We start from the raw sequence: 18,775 nt of genomic DNA, 5'->3' as shown, positions 1-18,775 counted from the left end.
GCAACGTTACGACTATATTATTTAGCTATTATCAAGAACGAGAAAACCAGCTCAACTGAACTCCACAATTTATCATAATATTCACAAAATAGATCTATATACCTAGGGAAACGATAAACACGATATCTATGAACAATCATTAGTGTATATAGAAGAGCTTATCAAGCCCTGTCAAGCTGTTGCTGGTACGAACAATGGGAAAAGTTGCTTTACAATGCCTTATCTGATTGTGTTAGATAAGTATTATTTTCGATCGGTATATTACGTAGAGCAAACGTTCAGGGTTTTTCAGAGAAGCGGGTGTAGATCTGTTTTAGTTCCGTGGAACGAGTCGAGTTCACATATTGGTCAATAGACGCAAGAGGGTGCCTCGTCGTCTAATAAGCCCTTGATTCCTATTAAGATTCTACATTTATATGATAGGCAACGTATGTGCTAAATGGCTCTTGATAGGACGCCTCATACCGAGAAAAGAAATCCAGTGAAATAAAGGTGGACTTCGCATGTCACTACAGAAAAGGTAAATCATGATACAATGTCCAGCTTTGTTTCTCTCTTTTGTTCACTGGTCCTCTGAAATCAACGCCCGCATGGTAAAATGGTGATACGGTTTCAATGTGAGAAATCGGAAGAAGCGGTAAAAATTCTGTCTTTGCTAGCATCATGCCTTGCAATCTGTTCTCATTTTTTTTAAGGTTTTGATAGCGTAAAACAGGAAGTATTTCAGCCTCAAGTAACACAGCAGTGACCTAATTCCACCTAAGGTAATATGGGGTGCAAGCTGGATCAATAAACGCACTCTGAAAGCTTTTCTTGGTAGCAGTTTAAAAAACTCCTTGTCGTAAATCAGACCTTTCAACTTAGACCAGTAACGAATTAAATCGTTGTTGCCTAGGTAAAGAGCGCATTAAGAACCCGGGTACTCAAGCTGGAGATATTATTGCAGCCCAACAAAAATCTCGGTGTCAAAGAATCCATGTTATACGGCTTCTAGCAGAATTCACGTTGCAGCTGATTTATATGGATTTGTGCGTCGTTATCTGAAATCTAAATTGTACGGCGGTTGTTGATAAGCTATTGCACGAAAGCGACGCGTATGAGTTAAACTTAACTCCACTGTCCAAACTTAACTTGCTGTGTGACAATTCGGATCGTTGCGTTTACTGTTTAAGCTTATTATGTTTGAGAAAAGAAGCGTAGTATCCTCACTTCGGAGCTGGTACCACGAGCAACACCGCAATAAACAACATTTATTTCATGTCTAATGGTGCTTCTTCCCTTGGAACTTTTCTGTACTGCAAGCTTTGTAGCCAGAAGTTGAACAGCGTACTTATACCTTATGAGATTCCTGTATTTATTAGATCTGCTGAAGTAGTCCAGCTATTCTATTCCTTCTATTCATTCTTTCGGCAAGTACGTAATTTTGTGCAGTAGTCTTTGGCAGTGTAAGTAAGACTCCAGATTAGGTGAATATCCAGCCGGATTTGTTACCGGTATTCTTGGTCCAAGATAAATGGAAAATACTTATTTTTTTGAAAAATCTGTGACTCTGGGTAGAGGAAAGAATGCCCCATAGTCACTAATTCAATATCAACTAGGTGCAAGACTCCAATATGTATCATACAGGATATGATAGTTATGCTGAATAATGTGAAGCTAACTTTTCAATAACTCAAAAGCGGGCGCATCCGGTGGTTCTAGTCAAATGATTGGAAGAAAGTAAGCTTTTTCCGCTACTAATTTGAGCACGTAGAAACCTGTCTAATTTTCGTGACTCGTTATCGAAGTCTAAGCAATTCTACCAATTCTAGCAATTAAACCGTGATATGTGATCTTAATTATCTGAAACGTGACGCACTAGTCAGAGACATTATTCGGTCTATGCCAAATGTTTAGGCACGCTTTCACAATATGGTCGTGATAATTTACTTTAAAAACATGTGGCACAAACGTAAAAACACGATACCTTCGTTTAGCATAATCTTTTAATATACACACATTTTCCCTTGCATCTACATTACAACCCATTGGTTGTGCCCTCGTTGATCGGTCAGGCCTGGTTTGATCATCCTTTACGCTCGTTATTTCGAAACTCCGACAAAAAATCCATTAGTCCTAATTGCCCAAAGTGTCTAATTCATATACATTAAAAAAAAGCTAAAACGTTAATGGCATTGATTCTGGACACCGATGGTTTCTGCATAGACAATACGTAGTAGCTTATATCTTTAATCTAGCTTACCCGCATACGACGCTGGTTATAAAAATAGAACCTGAACCTGAACTAAGTTGTATTTAGGTTTGGAGTTTTTTGTACGATTGTGCGGGGTCGGAATGTCAGGGCTACCTATCCACTCGATACGCAATTACCGCTCGTTTGTAGCGTACTAGTAAGTAACACAAGGTGTATGTAAGTCGGCAAGAACCCGTTGCTTACGCATTGCCTGTTAAATCTCTCTTTTTTCTAACCCCCCTCCTCTCACAAGTTTTCATCTTTTTCTCTTCTCCCAATCGTTGAATGTAGTTTTACGCTCCTGTATTCTACTTATTTTTTTTTCTTTCGAAAGCAAATAGTAAACTTTAATCATTTCGTGCTCAGTCTAGCACAAAGTAGCGTCTCTTTGATACGCTAGCTGCCGCTAGTGATAAAGGAAAGAAGCTGCCGTCAGTACGATGTCACTGCGACTACCGGAGTATACTGTGGCCTTCGTCGAATATCGCTCGAGAAACGGATGAAGGGCTTTGCGACTGTATGGTAACTGCGCTAAGATGGAGCAACTGAGACTATGGTGATGTTGATGGTCGTGGCCATAACTTGTGAAGCCGGCAGTTATCGGCTCGACTAATTACTAACCAATGGTAAACTGCTATGGTCGACTACTGTGAACTGCCAGCGCAGCGGCAAGGCTACTTAGCCGCAAAATGGACAGGGTATGTGCGAACACGTTTTGGAGGGCCTAAAATTCATCCGGTCGGTGCCCTAATCACTGGAAGTTTTTATTCGCAGTTACGAAGTCCTCGAAGCCACTGTAGCTGGCGTTACTAGAAGTTGTTACATGTCAGTGGGGCCACCAGAGACCAGTCATTTAAACACACGGCAGTTGGCAGGAAAAGACGGGCAGGATCCAAAAAGGCAAAGAAGATTGAAGAGTGAAAAAAATCAGGATTTCTAAGCTGCTCTGTGGAATAAAACACCCGCATTTGACGCTCCACGGTTCTAACGTTATTGGCATGAGGGCCGCCTTTGGACGGAATATGTCCTAGCAAGAATCGGCCACCAATTGGCATAGGAGTATAAGACCACGTCGTGAAATTGTAGTGGGTAACAAAAAGACACAGATATGGTGGAATTGGATGGATGAATGAATTTATTCAAGAGGCCTAAAATAGAAAGCGTAGTGCTTTGATCATAAAGCGGTTCGCATGCTGTTGACACACGGATTTTATTTATTTATCTATAAACAATTATATGTGTAAGGTTTACTTTGCAAGCTACCTATTCATATAGGTAGCTTAATTCGAATACTTTTACTTCGTGAGCTTGTAATGTCTTTACAATCTTACTATTTTGTAATTATGATTTTCTATTCTATATTTATGAGTCGTTAGTAGGGTTCGAGGAAGCAAATCTTGCTCTCCTCGGACGAGCAGTCTGGCCATCCATATTATCGCATCAAATACCAGTGTCGCATCCATGGCTGCCAATTACGTCCACTCCTTGTATACTCTTGCCTCCTATGTGCTAGGTCTGCTATTGCGACGGTGACCATATATACATCTGCCGCCAGCTATATAGTTACGGCAGCACAGTTTTAAGGCGAACGCATCTGTTAACATTGACCGACGGCTAACCAATGGCTTGGTGTTGGCTTTTCTGTTCTATAAAACAATGGCTTTCAGCGACGACCAACACAATATCAGCTTTAGAGCGAATGAGTCAGAATTGACATGGAACAAAATGGGAATTAGGTCAGTATACGAGGAATGCCTTGTGTGAGAGAGATCCATATGGAAGTCAGGGGTACATGTAATGCGATGTATAAATGGCCAACAAACTAACCCGTGGCGCTTTCATAGTCGACAATGAAAGCTGAACGATCTGCTGGCTAGAACATCAGCCGACGTCGCTGGCATACCAAACCGTTTGACATCTGCGGCTTGCCAACATGACTGGCCTGCTGCGAAAACCATTTCAGTATTTCCGGCCGCACACTGGCTCACCCAGCATATTGGAGTCTGCCCGAATATCGCCAGTTGCCTGCGCCTGCTACAGTAGCTGAATATCTATCAGTGTGACTAGCTAGGGTGGTACTGCAACTATTCCAACGTACCGGTCTATCTCTATGTTCGCTGACTAACCCAAGTCGGTTATGGCTCGAGCCGTATTTTGTCTCAGCGAGAGGTCCCAGAAGCTGTTGCATGTACAAGCAGGAAGGTCCGGACAGCACCAATGGCCTGCTGGCTTTTCACTCACCAGCCCCCTGTAGACCTGTGATGGAGGTAATAGAGCCGCACCCAGCTGCTACTTCTCTATCTAGTGATGGCGTCAAGCCGTTCACCGAATCAGTCTTTCTGGTGGAGAAACGCCTTGTTCAGCCGTATTTAACTGTCCCTTACCTAGTTACTGCCAGAACGGTAGCTGGGCGTCAGCAGCAACAGCAGCGACGGAGACGTTAGCGAAAGCGGCAGCAGTCTACAAGATGGGTGTATAGAAATATAGGCGCTCTGGACTAACAAGGACATAGACTCGATGGCATTAAATAACCCAGTCAGGACGATGAAGAGGGTATGGCAAAAACTTTTTACCATACACGGCTTATTCCTTGGCACCACCTAAGCTAATCGCTGGCTGCCTGTGGTATAACCGGGATAGCTGAGATGCAGGAAGCTGTGCGCTGCTGGTCAAGACCTCGATGGCAGCAGAAGTCCGTGAGGTTACAGGAGAACGGAAATAGCGAGATATGTTTTAAGTGCTAGAAAGCGGCAGCGACGAGTGAAAGGAGACGTTGGTAAGGGCCATACTCGTAGCAGACAGGCTGGCTAGGCAGGCTATTTAAGTGAGTAGCTCTCGTCTTCACTGGTCTCAATTGGGCAGCTCTGGCTCGCCGAGTTAGCGACGCCTTTCGACAGAGGACTGTTCCCCTTTGCTCTCCTTCTCCTGTTCCAACCATTTCAGACGCAACCAGCCCGTATGCTGGAAGCTCCCCAGAGAACGATTAAGGGCCCATAATCAACAGATGTGTACCAGAGAAGCACTAACAGTCCTGGCTAATTCTGCCCAGCTCCAACCAGACAACAAGAAGCAAAGAGGCAAACGGGCTGTAGCAGTCGAAAGATGTGAAGTACCCTTTCCCTGCATTGACGCAAACCGTCGTACAGACGTAGCGTCTGGGCGGTATACTTTATCCATGTAGCTACCTTAAAACGGGGCGCAACTTTGTTAGGTAGGACTCGCATAGGAGACACGGAAGAGAAAAGCCAACAGATTTCGGTTCTATACAAGTCAAAAAAAAAAAGATAGGTACATGGGAAGACGGGATAGAGAAGGATAGGACACGGCTGTTTTACAAAGCGGCATCGAGACCTATAGTGGGCATATAGTTTCTGCCTCGCGATCCGGGATAAAGTGGTAGAATTTTGACCAGATGGGGCTTGTTTCGCTATTATATAGCGAATGTTCATTTTCTTTAGTAATATGACTGCAAACTAAATTTTGTATAACAGGTGCAGGTTATACTGTTATTTTTTGCTTCATCAAGATAGTTTCCAGAGAGTCGTAGTTTCACACCGAAACTACTGTAGCAATGTGGTGTCCTGTTGAGGTTCTCGTTAACTTCTGATTACCAAATGTAGTTGAAGGTACGGATGGCAGCGTCCCGGCTTGATTAACTGTTGCGTTTGTACTCCAGCCTGACATAAAAATGAGTTGGTAAAGTTAGTAGTGAATACTAGAAATGTGAATATATGGGGTGAAGGTACATGGCAAAAAAGAAAGTGGATCACCTGTAACGGCTATGGTCAGGACAAAATGGTGCTCAACGAGAAATTTTTGTATGACTTGCCGACGTTCCCGTGGCCACTTTACACTTACAGAGATTCGTTTGCCGAATTCTACGATTTGTGTATAATATAATAATATTGTTTGGAACGAAACAATCATACAACCACGTCAATGATGACTTCTATATAAATGTCGATGGTTTTTTTTCATGGCTACTTACCGATACTATACGCTGTCCTTTAACATACGCACAAATATGGATAAAAATGGGAATATAAATAAGTTTTATACATTTGCAGTTAAACAAATATGCACACATGCACATTATACGCTCGCTAGATTAGAAGTTAAGCAACTGAAGCATGAACGAGTATAAGCACTGGTTTAGTACCTTCTTCTTTACGGCGACAACAGCGATGGAAACTCTTCTGTTACGTTTACTGTATCTTTTGTATTTAGTAACTTAATTACTCGTTCTTCTTTATTTGGAAACAATCGTTGGTTTACTGTCTGTATTTGTCGTTTGTTGCGCCACTTGACCTTGCTACGTTCAGCTCCCAAGCCGTCTTTCTCTATTCGAGGTTAACCTTTCAGCTCAGCTTCATTGAAGTGACAATGCTGCTGTTGCCGATGACGAGAAGTCGCTGCCACAGTGCTGCAAGTCATACTTCATTTTTCTATCCACGCCTGTCGCCGGTGTGATCTCTATTGCTTACGCAACTGCGGCCGCGAAAAGGTTTCCTGACGGTCACAGTTACAAGGGCCACGTTGTGAGCAATAGAGAAAGACGTACCTACAACTCTGAAACCTTGCTCAGTTTGCTGTGTAGTGTCGACTGTACGGTGACAGTCTTAATGCAAGACAGGAATAGTGGCCGAATGACTCACAGGTTTAGAGAAAGGGAAATGAGCGACTGCGAACATTGGAAGAGATTATCGTACGTGAGTTGATTACGATTTTAGCTTAACTTGGGTTAGGGCTGGATTGAGTTGGCCTTCGACGGCTTCTAAGGAACTCAACGTCGTGGAAATCTAGAGACAGCCGTCCTGCAGTGGCTACGAGGCGCCTAAAGGATTAAAGAGGCGCAAAGGTTGGGAGTAAGGAGCATCACTGGCGGCCTTTATTTCAGTTACACGCAGCTGTCCAAGTCTCATGACGTGTCTTGACATATGCACTGGCATAGTACGAACATACGATGCATAGCAGTACGGCCTGCTTCGAGAAGAACTATAAGGTCGTGTCGTTATGGCCGTCGTTTTAGTGATAGTCGTTATTGTTGCGACTCGACCATTTCGTCTTAACGACAGACACCCGAGAAAAACGGAGCTAGAACAGAAACACTACAGCAGCCAGACAAGGACATATTTAAGTTTATATATAGGGTTACGTAAGTACTGGATATGCTGGCGGAAATGCGCGAAACGGCAATCCATTTGCTGAATATGTACGTCTTATAAGGTCATCCACACATTCTACAAATTACATTTCTGGAACTCTGCAGAAGCATAACATGTTAAGAAAACAAAAGTCGGATTAAAAACTGCTGACGGAATTATGCCATGAACAAACGCGTTTCAGCAGATGTCTTCACCGTTGCAACAGTTCGATCTCGCATTGGCTGGTTGAGCAATGACTTTGACTTGTGGAGATGTTGGGTCCAAGAACAGCGAGTAGAAGTTATTGCAGAACTTATAGTTCTAGTAATACGTATTTCCTCTTGCTTACTGGACGCAAAGACCTTAGCATGAAGAAGCAGCCGTATTCCTCGGCGACTGGGCAACTTTAGCACAAAAAGCTTAGTAGAAGCAGGCGCCGAAAAGCACTTCCATCGAACTTCTACAGCACGAACCCAAAGTTATGGGGAAATTAATCGTTACACTGGTATCGAGTACATTAGATTGGTATCTGCGTTTGCTGAACTACCCAATTGCTCCCAAATCCCATCCAGCCATACCTTTGATCCCTGCAACCGAGAATAGCACTCTTCGACATAATTTTTTCTCACCTGGCTTCGCGCTGTTCTTGTTATTCAAACGGCATTTTCTAACGCAAAAGCCGTTGTTTATTCCGCTGTTATATGTCGTTCCCGTGGTTTCGGTGCAGACAGATGTTTGATTCTTGTCTGTGCTTCATCGTATGCCTGCCGTTGCTACAGTAATGCTTCTTGTGAACACTAAATCGTTCCTGGGTTGAAAGCAACACAAACCATTTTATACGAGGACCTGCCTGAGGAGATATGATTGTGGAGGCGACTTTAGTGCCGGTGGCGCCGACAGCGGTGGGACCTTGTTCGCCGGATAGGACAGTGTTCCATTGTGCAAAGACTATTGCCCTGTCGTTTTGCTTAGCGTCCATCAGCATTCATGTGCACGCACGAAGCCGCGTTACTTTCAATCCTCGCTCAGATCGCAAAAGCTTTTCTCTAGCTAGTTTTTTGCCTCGGGGCTTTTACAGCAGCTCTTTGAACAAGGTTACGTGCATGACGCTATCTTTGTGCATCTATATGCTCGCTAGGCAGATAACAAGATTCTTCATTTCCTGCAATGTTGCACTATTGCATTTTGGCATCAGTGACAGACAACGGTGTCCTGACTTTGTTGCTTGGTCAGTGAAAACGCTTGAACTTACCAACCTCAAGATATCGGATTGAAAGGTGCAGGTAAGAGGGGAAGTAATATGAGCAAATCATTTCTGCCTGACGGCAGATGCAGTGGATTCATCGTTGACGGGTGCGCTACTATGACAGGAGCGACAGCAGCAGCGACTGATCATAGCAGAGCTGAAAGTTATCTATGGTTCAAGTAAACCAATGTATATTTTCAACCACCTAAGGATTTGCTAGCATCGTTGCCGTTCTAAAGAAAAAGCGTTGTCTCAACTACTTGCAGTTTTTTTATTATCTTGCAACGAAGTAGAAGAACAAAATGAGCCGATCCGCTCAACACTCGATTCCTTAGCAATTTTCAGCTTCTTCACGACTAGTCAATGTTCGTCGCTAAAAAGAAACGGATAAGTAGCCGCAGTGCGTTTTGACATACTTTTCTGTACCCCCCTCGTGCTCGCCCGGGTTAGTGAAAGTATATAGGATTTGGGAGGAACTGCTCACCCCACTTCGAAATGACGTCTGTCCATGCCAAAAGATACTCGCAGGATTTTTATTTATTGCTTTGCAAGGGACTTCGAGTGTCCACCGTGGACTAACACCACCTCCGCTATAAAATCTATTGCCTTGGAAAATTCATCTAGTTTTCTTCTAATCTCCGCCTCAGCTTTAATGCCAGTTCGCACCCCATGAAAGCCGATGTTATGAGAGTTCATTACCTATGTACGTAGCGCGTATTTTCCTCCACCGTAAAACTTCTGTCATCATCTGTGCTTCGGTGTCGGTTTATAGCCATCGGCTTGTTTGCTTTTCATTTGATCTTTTGGGGATGTCCCTGCAAAAAGACGACATGCTGATTATTCAGGCCGGCTGTAGGGCGGCAGCCTTCTGCGAATGTGATAGGACTAGGGTGCAACGTGGCCTTAAGTCAACGGTAGAAGTTAAAAGGTAAATTCATACAAAACCACACTCGCACCTGCTATTCATCCGCTTTCTGCCAAGCTTCATTTCGATTCGTCTAAATGATTATGGTAATGGTTTCATTATAAACTGTATATGTAACCATGTTCTCTCAGTCGCAAACTTTACATCTTATTTCATGGATGTAATACCATTCAGGGAAAAAGCTCTTCTGTTAAGGAAATTTAAATATTGATCGACGCCTTCGGGAAATAAGAATCGTGTACGTTCGTCTAGTTCTTTAGTGGTCGATCATGAGCTCAGACGGGTGGCATTCAATATCGAACGAATAACCTTCGCCTGGCCATGAACGTCCGTTACGACTTGTTACTAAATTTAGTAGGCTAACACGCTACCGACTGCGCTATAACGGAGCAGTGAAGTGTTCAAACTTCAAATCGTCGTGTTGATCCTTTTCACTTAATTGTTATGAATAATCTAGGCTAGAAGTGTGTCAATCTTCTAAGCAGAGGATATTTCATTAAACAGGTAGCTTTAAGAGGCACTTCGGTTCTCTACGGTGAGCAACATTGGTGTTTATCATATCGTGCGCTTTTTACACAGCAGATACTGCTCGATGGGGTCTGATATTCTCGTAGATGCCCATAGTAGTAGTAGTATGCCATTGATTCTAGCATAGTAAACTGAATAAGTGGCACATTATGCACGATAACGCAGTTATATGGGCTTCCCAAATTGTTGATGAATCAATATTATGTAATTATAGCATAAAATATGATTCCACTTAATAATACCACTATTCAGATGTGCTCACTTAACATAATTGTATTTTTTGTTGACTTCGGAAGTAGGACCTAGATCCTGAACTACATCTGCCAATCGTTATTACATCATGTAATAGACCAAAATGTATCTAAGTATATATGGGTTTATGCATTTTACTTGATGTGAACAAAGGTAGGTAATGGGATTCGATTTGTCGAAGCCAATGCCAGACTGGCCTTTATTTGTTTTAACGTATTCTACCCTGATATGATCGTTGTATTATCCTTTGAGTTTGGTAGGATAACGTCACAACGATCAGTTCATTCTACTCAGTTACTTATTACAAATAGGAAATTCAGTTTTATCTGTGACGCAGAAATTCCGAAGGAAGCGGCAGCTCAAGCGGTAACTTGGCTCGAAACCCACTAAATCACATATCTCACAATAGAATTATTTCGATAACGGATCTCGATGAGTACCTTTCAACGACAATAAGGAAGTCCGTCATTGCTGATAAATTATCATTTAGTAAAAAATCTGTAATCTAGAAATCGTATGGTGTAACATTTGTTATCAGTGGCAGAAATCGATGTGAAGACATGTCATCATTGGACAGAAGCACTCCAGGCACTTCTGAGGACTTCTTCGATGATGGCCAAGGCTGTTCCGGCGAACTATAATGACCTCGTTCGGACGTTACTTTCGTGAACACTTTCGAGGCCTATCCATTTTCAAGAGCGGGTTATTTTCGCCGTAAATTAGACATGCATGTTACTCGCTTATAATTAGATTATTATTAATTATTTTGATTATTATTTACTTTCAGCAGAAGAGCGGGTTTTTTCCTATCGTTAATCACTGTTCGGCGCTACAAGAAAAAAAAGTCACGCCTACATAACGATTCCACGGGCTTAGCGACGCCAGTAGCGAGTGAAGGGACAGCTGAAAATGGCCGGCTAGTAAGTAATGTGTACGAAAATAGACATATGGTGCACTCGCAGGGTTCGCAATCACATAACTATGACTGGCGTCAATTTTTCAACCCGTTAGAAAGGAGATAGAGGTTGTTTCTGCCGGATCGTTAACTAATGCGAGTACGGCGCACACGATCATCAAACCTACTGTTGTAAGTTTGTAAGTATTTTTTGTTTAAAAACCGAGGAAAAATAAAGCATTCATCACTATACATTATACGAATACTTCAGCGTCATCAATGGGAGCCACCTAGTTCACTCGACAGGTGAGAAATAAGGAGCACTGTTCTTCGGTAAAGGTTCGGTCTCACATTTAGTTTTCTTAAGAAGTCGTATCACACCTATGTGAGTGCCAATTCATAGCTCTCAAAAATGTGTCTGGTGGAACCCTTAACGACGGTGCCACACGTAAAACTCAAAACGTAAAGTTCTCACCACTATACATACCTTATATATATACATACTTCTTTGAATTGAGCACTTTTCCTCATAACGGACTGTTATAGGTGACTTTAGAAAGATAGTGACACGTCTGCTTTTTGCCGAGTATATTGACCAAACGTTCGCAAAAATCCAAATGAATTCCAGAAAAAGAAGAGAATTTTTCAATGCGAGCGTTCAAACGAAGCTTGTAAGGACATTTTAGCCTTGGTAAGAGTGGACGCATTTATAACAGAGCAAAAAAAGTTAAGGTCGACATAAAATAACCGGCAAGTCTGACTTATAGTTAATATAGAAGACCGAGAGGCATGTCCGGGTACCAAACCTGAGTACGAGAGACCAAATTCAGTACTATATGAAGTAACTGGCCCCATATAATGGTAGTTTCTTTACGGGTAGAATTTGGCGAGACCCCCTCGGCTTGCAAGGCTGAACCATTTTAGGCCTCTCTTAAAAAAGAGTTGCATAAGTTTAACCAAGCTAGATGGCGTAACGGTACTGAGACCGCTTACAACCGGTAAGCCGGGTTCAATGTCTCGAAAATAAACAGTTGTTTCTTTACTGGACACTGTCCATACTGACGTAAGAATAGTTTCTATTTGTGTCTGTATTCGGAAACAGGTGAAGGAAAAGGTGAAGTTTTACTCTATGTAACCTGAGCTGAGAGGTTAAAAACTTTAGATTCTTATTTTTACGTTTCCAGCTCAATAATTTCAATTTATTGGTAGTTGTTGCTGATATCAATCGTTCACACGTTGGCAACGGACTAGTAAAATAAGTTAGCCCCCTTGGCATCTACATTTCAATATTCTAAGTAACCAGTCTATATGAAGTATCTCAGAATGGGGTGATTGGAAGCCGGTAGATTGAATTGGTCTTATCGGTCGACTTCTCTTCTCAGTTCGATGTATTTTGAGCTTTTTTTCATTAAAGTCTTTGCATCCGCGAGGTACTTATCCCTATCAACTCTACCTGTAGCCAAAATCCGACAGCGTTTTTACGAATTGCGTTCGTTCTATTTGTCAAACTTGCCAAATCCCTGTACATTGACAAACCACCATAGAAAGAGAGAAGCGCGTACCCATATAGCAAATTCACAGAGCTATTAAAAAAAAACTGTATCCCAAAACACTTTTTCCATGATTATTTATTTGAAAAGTACTCACAATGAGAAGAACACCATGGGCAGCATGGGGTACATTTAAAAAGCAGTGGCGGCAAAAAAATAGCAACTAGTACATAATTTTTAGAATTACAATGTATTGCCAAATGTTAGAAGAAGAATAGAAAACAGGTATGCTTTGTTTGTAGGTATTTTTTGCAGAAGATAATCATAATCGTACCATTGTCTTATGATTTCGTTGAAATAGAGCAGCCAATCCACTAATAGCCAAACATGCGAAGTATGTTATCAAACGGCGATTATATATGTGAGGTTACTTGAGCAGCTGGGAAAAACGAAATGAGTTATAGCAAAGGCAATGATTATCAAAACGAGTTCATCGAAGTGACGACCGCGAAAAGAACACCCCACGACGTCGGTCGGAGGTATCACTAGAACAACACGAAATCATACCTTCAACGCCAAACATCTGAAGAAGAAAGAATCTGTAGCTACTCTATAGATTTGAAGCGTGCTTCTTCATAGCAGTGAAGTTACGTTGTCTGCCTACCGTGACTCAGATACGTCCGCCGTACAATAATGAGTAGTATACGTTATCATAATCATCCACCATAAGTGGATCGCAAAAGTTCAGGCCTGCGGCTGGAACTTTGCCTTGCAACCTCAAAGTATTTGGCCAAACAAGGATAAAACAATGTTATTAGTTTGTACGAGAAGCGGCGTTCGCATTTGCTATCTGTGTGCACGTGTATTGAATAACAAGGTCTTTCTGGGCAATGTAAGAGGTGAGATATCAGTGAAAGGTTCGCACGCGCAAGAGGACAACAAGGGCGCCATTATCTGAGCTTACCGCCTTGATTATATCGAATGCAGTTGGGTTTGGGAAATAAGATACCGACTACAGTAAAATCGATAACCGCTACAATTCTGCCAGTTATTCACTTTTTTCCCGACAGATATGATACGGTCGTATAGTTTTTTTTGAAAAAAAACTTCAAAAAAATTATCAAATTAATCGAAGATACACTTTACTTTCGTTTTTATTTGGCGGCCGCTGCTGAGAAAACGATTGTCCCATTAAGCAAATATTGTTTGGAGGCTACCACTAGCACACTATTCTATTAACTAATATTACTGTTTAGTGTGAGAGAACTTTTTCAGATATGATAACATGACGATTCTAACCTAGTCCTTAATAGGACCTCTTCGCTCAGAATCTTTATTCGTATTAGGCGACGTTTAGGCTGAAATTACTGGCGTGGTGGCTGATGGAGGCGGTGGTCGTAATGGGCAGTCTTTATGCGAACAAACAGGACAGGATAGGTAGACGCCAAACACCGCGTATTCCGTCCCAGTTTTTCCACACAGTGGACACAGGTTACGCTTCGCTTCTAATGCCAGATTGGCTGTCCTAGGCATAGCTGGCACACTATTATTAGTACTCAAAAATCGCTTGGTGATACGGAAAAAATTACGAAAGAAGATGATTGATAGTCGCATGTTATTGAACGCACCTTTGAACGATTAGGAAAAACTGATAAAGACTACGACTATTCTGGGTAACAATTGGGCCAGATAAGACGGACATTAGACCGGAAAATAAGCATGCGTCAACGTTTGAGACATTGAAAACGGACACGTTTTTTCATAACAGCATTTATCAAACGGCGTCCCGTTCGTTACTTTCGATCGCTCTAGCGGAATGTCCTGGCAAATGTATGAAAGCCAAAATGTCGTATATATATAAACATGTTTTCCCAGTTTATATATTATTTACTGTACAATAAACAACAGCAGGTATTATTAGCTAAAAACACTTTTTTTTTTTTAATCTTTTATATTTATTATATACTTATGTATATATTTATGCTAAGGGAGCTTTTCTTAGTTCATAACTTCTGATTGGTCACATCTGTACATGACAATTATGAGATATAAGTAATAGTAACAAAAATTTATCGCTTTGTACATACAGAGCCCATAATCCAATCACTTTAAGTTTTTTTCATTAGATTTTCATTATAGATCTTTAGCAATATAAATAAATGAGACTTAGGTAACGTTTTTGTACGCTGACGTCCTCTTAAGACGGATGATACGATTCAATTCGAACGTAAATACGCCGTACATAGCCATATGGTGAATTGACCAAGGGTAAAGTATTTTAAGCTTTTGCACGTCATTACTTTTTATAAGTATGTGAAATGTTTTCAACAACGTATTTCTACATGTGTTATACTAGTATACAGTGCACGACGGGTGTAGTGCGGCATTTACTTTCTTTTTGTAGAGAAAATCCGCTAGTTCGCTTCTTTGTTTCGTATAGCAATAGGCCAACTACACATCAGTAGCATCCATCGATCCGTACTCGCAAGCTGTCTTCGGTATCCTGGACTTCCAGACCCCTCCTCATATTGTGTCCAGTTCTGTTGTGTCTCACAAATAGAATTCTTTTAGAAAATTGTTCATCCGTATGGGCCTGCACGCGGGATAGGAGCCAGAACAGACAAAAAATTCTATTAGTGAATGAGTGCAGCGCTAGACAACATGTTACTTTTTGTCAAACTGAAGAGAACAATTCAATATTGTTCCACCAAGCCGGCTGTATTAGTTCGCTTAACCTGCGTTTATGGAGTTTGTGGTCAGAAGGAGAATCGTATCTGATGACAGCGCCAACGAGACAGCCATTCTGACTGGTTGGTGGCATGGAATGAGGTAATTTTATGGACGGCATTTGCGCACTTGTCGAAATTACAAGAAATGGCACACGCCAACTAAACTCTCATATGCCACACAGGTTAGATTATATATATAGAGGTAGATAACAGACGTCTCTTTGATACCTCCAATTTTTTCGGGGAACACGCAGGAGGGGTCGACTGTCATTGCTGTTTTAGGCTCATGCAACACATTTGTAGACATTGCTATTAACGAGGACCGCTACTGCCGCTAGGAAAAAGGATCATCAGCTTTAAATACGTATCGTGTTCGAATTGGCACTTACATGATTAGTTACATATATATATAGAGGCCTGTCCATGAAGTGTTGACCATTACTAAACTGAACGTGCGCCGTCTTTATCGATGGTCTTCTCCAAACATCATAATCTCATCACTGAGAGATTTCTGAGTGGAAAATTGCGCCGAGTGATTGTTACATCCTTCCATTCAGAGGAAATTAACGCCATTAAGCGAATTCCACAGAACAAGCAAGATCCGGGGTGTACGGCATTAAGATTTCCAATCCAATTTCTCTCAGTTCTTGCCGAGAAGCCAAACATGTGATCTGACATTGTGATTGAAGACGATGATGATGTCACGACCTTTTACTGATCGGTTTTTTTTTCAATAGTTTGTTGTAATCTTTTTAGTTGGTGGTGGCAGAGGCCCACCTCAGATATTTTGCCCGGCGGTTCTTCCCTATTTCTTCAAACACATAACCTGGTCCGCTTTGCCACTGTGGGCTTTGCTACGGACCGTGCAACACGATTCTCTTTACACATTACTATTATATGTGAAGTATTTTTTATTGTCGCCCGTGATCAAGCGCTTTAGAAATGGCTGGATTTCCGTCGCTTTCCGGTAAGGTTTTGTAAATGGATTCTTTTCCGTAAATTCGTATTGCAGCCAAACATCGAGGTTATTTTCTTAGCCGTCTTTCCTAAAACCTGTGTGGCAGTGGGCGTTTAATTCCTTGACCATATGACTACTCATGCATAAATATTGCTCAATTTCTGTGATGATTTCATCGGCTGTTTTCACAATTGATCGACCAGTTCAACGAAGACCTTCAATAGCGAGATTTCCAGAAGGAAAGCGACAGAAGCATCCTTGGCCTTGCTAGCGTTCCGTTAGCCATAAGCAGCACAATTTTTGTTTAGGCCCGGGCAGCGATTCTGCCTTTTATCGTAATAAAATTGTAAAATATAGCGAATCTTCGCAAGCATTTTATCTATCGTCAAGACGCTTTATCCTGAGTCTGAATACAGGCACTCCAATCATTTTAGCATATCTACTACGGTCAAAGTTCCGATGCGACCTACGTAGCTCGAAAGCCATTTAGCTGAAACAACGGTCAACATATTTTCGATAGCCAACACATAGTGCTCTCGCCGTATACATTCCGCGGCATATTATAATAATGAGTAATGACTTTTAGTATATACATGTATCGAAAAAAATGCCATACATATGTACCGCTGCAGCTAATTGCGAAGAGCATTTATACTAACCGGTAACTTTTCTATGTTTCGAATTTTATATCCGGCATCGTTAGGCATTCTATTGGAAGGCTGACTCTTGGCATGAAACAATTTGTATTTGTGCCCGTTCAAACACGCTACCCTCTGAGTTATTACATGAAGAGGTAACCTATTGGATGTAGTCAAAGGTGAAACGAGGATGCAAAAATCCTTGGAAACTCATTCGTGTTGAAAACTAAAACATCTGCCAATTAGAATGTGTCTACTCATTCACGTTTTATCGTTCTAGACACAAATCATATTAGTCATTATAGTTGAATTTCCTCGTTTCTTTTTCTCTCATTTTATCTGTTGCTGAACGAGAAGGTGCGGTACCTTAATTTTGCCTATCCTTTTAGTACTAATATTGTTTAAATTGCATCTAACTCCATGCTGCATACTCACGAAGCAGGCAGTCCGTTTCCGTTCGTTACGTTCTTGTGTTTCATACTACGAGTAGCAATTTTGAAGTATTTTCTTTGCATTGATTTTCCATACAGTCGATATAACACATGGCTTATCGGTGTAAAACATTCACGCGCTTGTCGTTACCATATATGTACGTATGTGTAAGGGCAACATCTAAACCAATGCAACTGTGGCCGCCAGTGTAATATACTTTAATAGTGGCGCAGATCGAAGTGACGATTTGGTGTATATTTCTCGTGGGGGCACTTTGTTTTCGTTCTGCTCAAGGCTGACTTACTCCGACCCCTTTATCCCATCGATTCTTTCCAAGTTCCTGCTACTCTTAGACATTCGCTTGCGTCAAAGGTCCGGGTAACACTACGCACTTGTAGATGCCGGGCGACCGCTCGTGTGTTTCTTTCGTACGATCCTTTCTCATCTTTACCTTTCCATACAGCCCGCTCCCCTTAAGAGATTCCTCGTTGGAACTATTACCTCTATCGGCCGAGGGCCACTATGCAATCTCCGCCGACGTCAGCCAGCTAAAGCAGTTTCTTCAAAGTCCTCCCGCCAGCGAACCCCCTAGGGCGCGCAAATTCGACCAAGTCGTCGATCTCCAAAGTCTCAGTAAGCGCACGGCCCAAGCAACGAGCAACGGATGAATGAAAATCATAGCGGACTTCGGCATAGGCTTACGCCCTCTGCTTGCGCCGTGTTTCCCGATAAGAATAAGGTAAACATGGGTGGACCGGATTAACATGACTGAGATTTGCCACCTAGTCCCAGGTAAATGTCGGAGGCCTTTAGGTATAGACTACGTAGATGCTGGTGGTCTATGTAACTTGGAGTTTAGCAGCGTAAGTTGAGAACTACAGCGGCTGCCAAACTCTGTTCTTTATCATAGTTCAGTGATGTCGTTCCCGCAGTTGGCCGCACAACTCCCGCTGCGACAACGAATGCTGCAGGAGGCTGGTTGAGTCAGAAACCTTCGGATAGAAATCATTTAGCCGCGCTTAAGAACGAACCCTGTCGCGCTTACCCTGGCCGCGTCCATTTGACTCACGGCAACGATATGCAAAGTTTTCGGCTAGGTCATAGCCTCTTTCTCCCTTTATATCTCTCTTTCTGTTTTGCCGTCTGATATAATATTGCCTGGTCGATGGCCTGTCAATGAGCCAGTTACGCTGAAGGGGAGATCGCGGCATTGACTTCCAGTGAGTCCTATGGACCTCGAAGTCCGTTAACGGATTACTGGCAGGCCAATAACGAATAACAGAGGAGAGGCATATGAATAGGATA

The 18,775-nt window shown here is 42.1% G+C and overlaps 1 protein-coding gene and 1 long non-coding RNA gene across 6 annotated transcripts in view; one reads left to right on the top strand and one right to left on the bottom strand.

The window, feature by feature from the left end:
* Window positions 1–18,775, top strand: part of mAChR-A (muscarinic Acetylcholine Receptor, A-type) — a 272,404-nt gene that overhangs the window by 194,450 nt on the left and 59,179 nt on the right. For 2 of the 5 annotated variants that reach the window (XR_015326120.1, XR_015326115.1), the window contains one exon: window positions 11,119–14,543. The exons of 1 other annotated variant lie outside the window; for it this stretch is intronic. The gene's annotated coding sequence lies outside the window, so the exon portion shown is untranslated. Of the gene's footprint in view, window positions 1–11,115; window positions 14,544–18,775 lie in introns of those variants that run through there. 2 more of the 5 variants (XR_015326119.1, XR_015326114.1) reach the window with 1 other exon arrangement.
* LOC147756246 (uncharacterized) lies at window positions 14,628–18,033 on the bottom strand. The gene is made up of 2 exons (XR_015326133.1): window positions 17,474–18,033; window positions 14,628–15,306 (listed from the first exon to the last, which is right to left on the bottom strand). It is a non-coding gene; the product is annotated as an uncharacterized LOC147756246 (long non-coding RNA).

The sequence above is a fragment of the Varroa destructor genome, unplaced genomic scaffold (assembly GCF_002443255.2).
Source record: "Varroa destructor unplaced genomic scaffold, Vdes_3.0 BEIS01000004.1, whole genome shotgun sequence".
Lineage (NCBI taxonomy): Eukaryota > Metazoa > Arthropoda > Arachnida > Mesostigmata > Varroidae > Varroa > Varroa destructor.
This window is presented reverse-complemented; position numbering and strand designations above follow the sequence as displayed.